Below are 8,376 nucleotides of genomic sequence, written 5' to 3'. Positions count from 1 at the left end.
TTAAAATGGATTTGGTTAAAAGGAATAAGCAGGGAAACTATATTGTGCTTAAGGGAACCATAATTAATATAAATTATTAATAAATGTTTCAGATAGCAAAACATTTAAGTTGTTTAATGAAAGTGAATAAAATTATGGGGAAAATAACAGTAAAACTAAAGTTGACTTTGATGTATGCCTTTAAAATCTAGGGAAAAAAATCTATAAAAAAGATAAGCAAGAAAAAATTCATAGAATTTTAGTAAAGTTATGCATATTGATTTGTGGTAATTAGTGACTAGAAAAGAGAATAATGCACATATTTCTTTGTTATTTACAAAAAATGGACTATGTGCCAGGACATGAAAATTTCATAAAACTATGCAAAAATATTAAGCACATTCATTGACTATAATACAAATTATAATCAGTAGAAAGCATTCCATTAAAGAATTCAAAATTAGGGACACTAAATAATTTAATTCTAAAGAATTTCTGGGCCAAAGAACATATCATAGAAACAATAGGCAATTTTTTAAAAATTACAACAATAACACAATCTACCAAAAATTAGGATTGTAATCAAAACAGTCTTTAGGAGGAAATGTACATTATTACACACTTCTATCAATAAAAGAGAGGAAAAATTGATTCATTGAACTTACAACATTGTTTAAAAACTAGAAAAGTAAAATTCCAAATAAAAACAAAAATAGAAATCATAAAAATCAAAGAAGAGATGAACAAAGTTGAAAATGAAAAATTCCATTGATTTGATAAATAAAACTAAGAACTGATTTTTAAAAGCCTAATAAAATCAATGAGTTGTTGGCTAACCTAATAAAAATGTGAGAAAAATCAAATTACAAAAATAAAAAAGAGAAAAAAAATTTCACCAAAAAAGAAGAGGAAATAAAAATTAATTATTAAAAACTGTTTTGTTCAATTATAATCCCAAAACACTGGTAAATGAAATAGATGAATATTTACAAAGATATAAAATACCTAGATTAATTGAACAGGACATTTATTTATATAACACAATCTCAGAGAAAGAAATTGAAGTTTTAAAGAAATTTCTAAAGGGGAAAAAACAGGATTAGAAGGATTTGCAAGTCAATTTTATTAAGTTTTTAATAAATAATTAATTCCAATGTTATAAAAATTATTTGCAAGAATAGAGAGGGAAAAGATCTTATCAAACAGCTTCTTTTTTTTCCTTTTTAAACCCTTACCTTCCATCTTAGAATCAATACTGTGTATTGGTTCCAAGTTAGAAGAGCAGTAAGGGCTAGGCAAAAGGGGTGAAGTGACTTGCCCAGGGTCACACAGCTAGAAAGTGTCTGAGGCCAGATTTGAACCTAGGACCTCCTGTCTCTAGGCCTGGCTCTCAATCCACAGAGCCACCAAGCTGCCCCTCAAACTACTTCTATGAAATAAATTTGATCCTTATGTTTACAGCAGGTAGTAAAGCAGAGAAAGAAAGCTTTAGACCAATTCTTATAGTGAAAATCATTGCTAAAATATTTAATAAAATATAACTAACAAGGTTTCATCATGTTAAAAAGATCACACATTATAAAAAGGTTATATTTATACCATGAATTCAGAGTTGGTTCCAAGTTAAGAAAGCTATGAACATAATAGACCATATTAATAATAAAAAATCACATGATAATACAATATTATTTTTCCTGAAAATCCCAAAAAATATAAATAATATAATATAATAATTATATAATTAGTATAATAATATACATTAATTATAATATATTGTGTAATATGTAATAATTACATAATTAGTATGGTGTATATTTAATATAATAAATAATATCTATCCAAAACAAAGAGCAAGCATTATTTATAATGAGGAAATACTAGGGGCTTTTCAGGTATGATCCGTTGTAAAACAAAGAAGTACATTTTCAGGACTATTATTTGATATAGTTCTAGAAATTCTAGCTATAATAATAAGACAGAAGGGCAAGGATTTAAAAGAAAATTATTATGAAATATATAATATAGGAGTCTACCTTCCAAGATTCGCCCAAGAATCTTATGATTACACCTACAAAGCATTCTTCACAGAAATCAAATCAGAACTAAATAATTGGAGATATTTTAAGTATTCATCACTAGGCAATGCTAATATAAAATTACAATCTGAAGTTAATTTACTTATTTGGTGCCATAGCAATCAAACCACTCAGTAGTTACTCCATAGAAAAATAAAAACTATAATAAATTTCATCTAGAGGAACAAATGGTTAAATAAGGGAAGAATAAGAGATTTATATTGTGGGGGGAAAGGGAAAAAGGAAGAAGGGAAATTACTATTCTGAGAGGTTTTTAAGATGAAGTGTACAAAGACATGGAAGAAGAGTGGGGGGGGGTCAGAGATCCCATAAATCTCACTTTAATATGAACTAGATAAAGGAAAATTGAACATAATTGCGGGTGCACATACAGCTCAAAAGGAAATGACAGGGGACAGGAACAAGAGAAAAGTAGAGAGGAATTTAATAGCACAGGATGGATAGGGGAATAGTCATAAGGTAAATCAACTTAAATGTTAGAAGGAAGAATGTAAAATAAAGGAAAGGAAGAAATCAGAAATGGAGGTTAGGGCAAGAGAAAAGCTGCTATAGAAAGGAAAAACATCGTTTTATTTCTAATATCACAAATGTTGGGCAACTCCTCTGCCTTTTATATTTTTGTTTATAAGATGGGGAAGGGAGTGAAGCAAAGAAAGGAAAAAGTACAAGAAAACAGAATGGAAGGACACACAATTAATTATCATATTATAAATGTGAATGAGATGTTCTCACACCAAAAAAAAAAAAAAAATAGAAAGGATAGCAGAATCGATAAGGAAATAGAACCTGATAATGTATTTATAAGAAATGCTTGGAATATAAAGAGGAACGTAAAAACTGAGGAGCTGAAGCAAAATCTATTATGCTTCATCTGAAATTTTAAAAAGCAGGGGTAGCAATAATGATTTCAAATAACTTTACAGTAAATATTGACATGATAAAAAGACAAAGAGAAGAATTGATGTTTTACTCAAGGAAATATAATAATGAAATTATATTTGCAATAATAGTATGATATAACAAATACTGAAAGTAAAAGTTAATTTACAGGAAGAAATAGATAAAAATAGAAACAGATAATATATTTATTATCTTTAATGTATGTAGGGAATTTTATGTAATGGTAGGGAATCTTAATGTGCCCCTATCGGCCCTAGACAAATCTAAGAAAAAGATAAGAAAAAAAAATTAATGACCTGATTTTCCTCTAGGAAAATTAGAGCTGATAGATCTCTGGTAGTTAATGAATGAGAATGAAAAGAAATTTATATACTTCTCTGAGATATACATTGCAGCTTTATAAAATAGGACCATGTATGGGGGTAAAGACCTCACCAAGAATGTAGGAAAGGAGAAATATTAAATGCATTATTTATTGATCATATTGCAGTAAAAATTATGTGCAATAAATGGCACTTAAAGAATTAAAAAGGAATTGTAAACTAAGTAATGATTGTAAAGAACCTGAGGCTCAAAGAACACATTTTAGAAACAACTGAGGGGCTTAATAGATGAAGAAAATCAGATCTGGAGACAGGAGCTGTGACCTTGGGCAAGTCACTTAATCCCAATTGTCTAGCCTTTATTGTTCTGCCTTGGCACCTATACATAGTATTGATTCTAAGAGAGAAGGTAAAGGTTTAAAAGAAGAAAAAGAAACAAGAGAAAACTTTATCAAAGAAAATGACCATTATGGGACAGATACCAAGACTAAAGCAGTTCTCAGGGGACATTTTATGTTTTTAAACACTTTTGTTTCTAAAAAAGAAAAAAAAAACAAATCATTAAATTGAGAATGCAATTTAAAAAAATTTGGCAAAAGAAATAAAAAATCCCCAACTAAGGAACAAAATAGAAATTATGAAAATTATTGAAAAAGTAACAAAATTAATTTTACAAATAATGAATTAATAAATAAAACCGGGAACTTTAAAAAATGTAAACAGTTTGGTTCTGACTTTTTAAGAGCCAGGAAAATAGAATTGTTCATATCAAAAAGGGAAAAGGAAAATACAACACTTGAAGATGAAATAAATTTTCAGAGTCTATTTTGACCAATGTTTGCTAACAAAATTGATAACAAGAGGAAATAGATGACTACTTACAAAAAAAATGCTGAGGTTAATGAAAAATCACATCATAAAAAACTTAGAGAACTAGGAAGGAAATCTAACTTTTTTATATTGATGGACAGAGGAAGAATTCATGACTAAATAAATGATAACATCAAACAAGATATATTGGATAATTTTGATTGCATAAAACTAAAAATATTTTGCACAAAGAAATGTAATTAAGTTGAAAAGAGAAACTGTCAACTGGGGAAAATGTTTGCAGCAAGTTTCTCTGATTGGTGTCATTCCCAAGATATATAAGAAATTGATTCAAATATATAAGAGTAAGAACTATTCCCTAAGTGATAAATGGTCAAAAGGTATGCACAGGTAGCTTTCAAAGGAAAAAATCTAAAATAACAAAAATCACATAAAAATACTCTAAAGCATCAATAATTTAAGAATTCAAAATTAGAAAAATGAATTAAGACAACTATGAAGTCTTCACACACATCAGATTGGCAAAGAAACAAAGGAGGAGCATAAATATTGGAGAGATTGTGGGAAAACAAATATATCAGTACATTATTGGTAGAACTATAAACTGGTCCAGCCATTTGGACCAATGAAAAGCAATTTGGAACTATGCCCCCAAAGTTGTGCATACCCTTTGACCTAGCTATTAGGAATTTTAATTGTGTTTTTATTTTTATTTTGAATATTTTCCCATAGTTACATATTTCATTTCTTTCCCTCTCCCCTAAACCCCCCTAATTCCCCTTAGCCAATGCACAATTCCACTAGGTTATACATGTATCATTTATCAAGACCTAATTCCATATTATTGATAGTTGGACTAGAGTTATCATTTAGTGTCTACATTCCCAATAATATCCGCATCAGCCCATGTGTTCAAGCAGTTATTTTTCTTCTATGTTTCTCCTCCCACAGTTCTTCCTCTGAATATGGCTAGTCTTCTTTATCATAAGTCCCTCAGCCTTGCTCTGGATTCTTGCATTGCTACTAGTAGAGAAGTCCTTTATGTTCGATTGTACCACAGTGTATCAGTCTCTGTGTACAATGTTCTTCTGGCTCTGCTCCTTTCACTCTGCATAAATTCCTGGAGGTCATTCCAGTTCACATGGAATTCCTCCAGTTCTTTATTCCTTTGAGCACAATAGTATTCCATCACCAACTGATACTACAATTTGTTTAGCCATTCCCCAATCAAAGGGAGATTTAAAAAGAGAGAGGGAGGATGGGGAAAGGTTCCCCATCTACAAAAATATTTATAGCAGCAATTTTTGTTGCAACAAAAAACTGGAAACTATTATTTATGGCATTTATATAATAGATATTATTGTGATTCAAAATATGATGAAAAGGGTGGATTCAGAAAAACCTGAAAAGACTTCATGAATTCTTTAAAAAACAAACAAAAAAAACAACACTTACCTTCTCTCTTAGAATCAATGCTAAGTGTTGGTTCCAAGGAAGAAAAGTGGTAAAGGCTAGGCAATTGGAGTTAAGTGACTTGTCTAGGATCACACAGCTAGGAATTATCTGAGGCTATATTTGAACCCAAGACCTCCTGGCACTCTATCTACTGAACTACCTAACTGCCCCTGACTTTCATGAACTCTTAATGGAGGAGACTCCATATCCCTCCTGAATTAATCAGTAGAACTGAATGGATTTTCTAAATGTACAAAGACCCTGAGATCCCTTTATTAGTTTAAAACTTTGCCTTAATTCCATGCAGAAAGAAATGTCATAATTGGCTAACCAAACACTTTAACCATGACCTTATGGGTTTAAAAAGTGGGAGAAATTTCAAAAATTGCTTAGTCAGATAGTGGAAGCGGTCTAATGATGGGAGATTCGGTTTGGAGAATTCCAATTGGACTCAACTCTCCCGTTGAAAATAACAATATTCCCCCTCCACCCCAGGATCCCTATAAATGCAAACAAAATATACCCTACATGATCCTTCACCAATACATTTTCCTTCCATAGAAGACTGTATAGTTAGAAAAAATCTTGAACCCTTGGACTCCATCTCCCAGAATTCTTTCCTTGTCCCAAAACTCCTTTTCCCTTTTTGTTTACATGCATATTTATGTTATCATTTATGTAGTTCTGTAACTTCTCCCTTCTCTCCTCCCCCCCCTCAGCTTGGTTAGCTAGCTCTTTTTACTTTTATTATTATTGAATATTATTTATTATTATTAATAAAATTTATTATTGGTAAGTTTTATAAGATAAAATAGTTATTGTATGTTAATTTTGAAGTTTACAAGACACAAATATCTCAAAGGTATTTACTAAAATATCATGAGATTTCCACAATTCTTATGATTCAAAGGGTATTTTCTCTCTCTCTTTTTTTTTTTTAAACTAATTTTGAATCCGGTTAGTGAGGGCAATTAAACCTTGGGCAACTGGTGAACAACTCCTTGCTGGTTAATTAATTTACATGACTGCCTGCTTCTCAGAAACAATTCTCAAAAACCCTTTCAACTCTGTAGTTTTTGTCCCAGGGCCATCAAGTGATGACTGATAAGTGTCTCACCTGTGGCCACTATGTCAGTACAATTTCTCCAGGTGGGCTTCTCTTGAATCCCCACCATCTTCTTCCCATATTCCTTGCCATTGCAAATATTCCCTACCTGGGGTGTCAAACTCCAGTAGAAATGGATCCTTACAGGTTATATATCAATTTTCAGTCGTTTTCATTTGTGTCCTACTATTCATATCTCCATCTGGAACTTTCTTGGCAAAGATACTGGAGGGGGTTCACCCTCTCCCTTTCTAGCTCATTCTTCATATTAGGAAATTGAGGCAGAAAAGGTTAAATGACTTACCCAGGATTATACAGTGAGTAAGTGTCTGCGATCAGATTCAAACTTGGGAAAATGAATCTGATTCAAGGCTAGATCCTCCATCCACTAAACTCTATGTGTTGATTTAGAAAACTACAAATTAACATTATCTTTCTGGTTTTCTATTTTTATTTATTTTGTTGATATATTTTAATCTGATTCTGACCTATTGGGAAGTTTTGTTGGCTCCCAGTTTGATGCTTCTGCCCTACACAAAGCCTTACCACCCCCAATCCCTGAGGATGTAAAACCATATTCGAATCAGTTTTGTCAAGGCTCCTAAGAAGGGTGCATCCCTCTACTCCCTTATGGCGTGACTCCCCACATCGGAAACTTTCCAAACCAAAATACCCTGTCCACCCCTCGATGTGTACTATCTTTCCTCATTAGGGCATGAAGTCCCTGAAAGTAGACATTGCCCTCTGATATTGTATCCCCAGAGTGTGGCAATGTAGTAAGCATTTAATAAATGCATTTTAATTCAATGTTAGTTATTCATTCTCTGTAGGTTTCAGAGAGCAGGATGATGAAACTGATGTAGATGGATATGGCCTCAGTAGCACCATACTCTCTACTTGTCTTTGTGGTAAAAACAGAGAGGAGAGATGGGAGGTCCTCTCAGACACTTCCAAGCTGTGTGACCCTGGGCAAGTCACTTAACCCACATTGTCTAGCTCTTACTGCTCTTCTGCTTTGGAACCAATACACTGTATTGATTCTAAGACAGAAGGTAAGGGTTCCAAAAAATAGAGGAGGGCTGGATGAAGACTAGGGCTAGGAAAGAACAGGAAGATTTTATCACTGGACCTTAAGAGATGCTTTTAATTATTCCACATCATCTCCTAAGGAGAATCCCTCTAGCATAGTGGTCCTCACCCTGGGGTACAATCATTTGTTGTTTGTTTTTTTTAATTAGTAGATTGCTCCAGGCATCTATGTGTGTCCCTGTGCTATTGCACATTTTTATCAAGGCTTTGGATAAAGGCATAGATGGCCTGATTATGATATTAACAATGGACACAAAGCTAGAGAGGAAAGCTCTCACTTTGAATGACTGTATCCAAGAGCTTAGTAAGCTAAAATGCTGGTCCAACTATAATAAGATTTTTTAAAAATACATTTAATCTAAGCTTTGATTTCTATTTTATAATGATTTCATAATATACTTCCCCCACCACATACACAAAAAATAAAACCTTTTCTTAACAAAGAAAATCGATTAAAGCCAATTTGACACAGTGAATGGCAATGCAGACAACATCCACTTTGCACAGTCTCTCCCTAGCCTCTTTTCCAAAAGTAAGGATGCTTGCCTTTCTCTCTCTCTCTCTCTCTCTCTCTCTCTCTCTCTCTCTCTCTCTCTCT

This window comes from Gracilinanus agilis, chromosome 1 (assembly GCF_016433145.1).
Source record: "Gracilinanus agilis isolate LMUSP501 chromosome 1, AgileGrace, whole genome shotgun sequence".
Lineage (NCBI taxonomy): Eukaryota > Metazoa > Chordata > Mammalia > Didelphimorphia > Didelphidae > Gracilinanus > Gracilinanus agilis.
The sequence above is the reverse complement of the archived record's forward strand: the minus strand, read 5'-3'. Positions refer to the sequence as shown.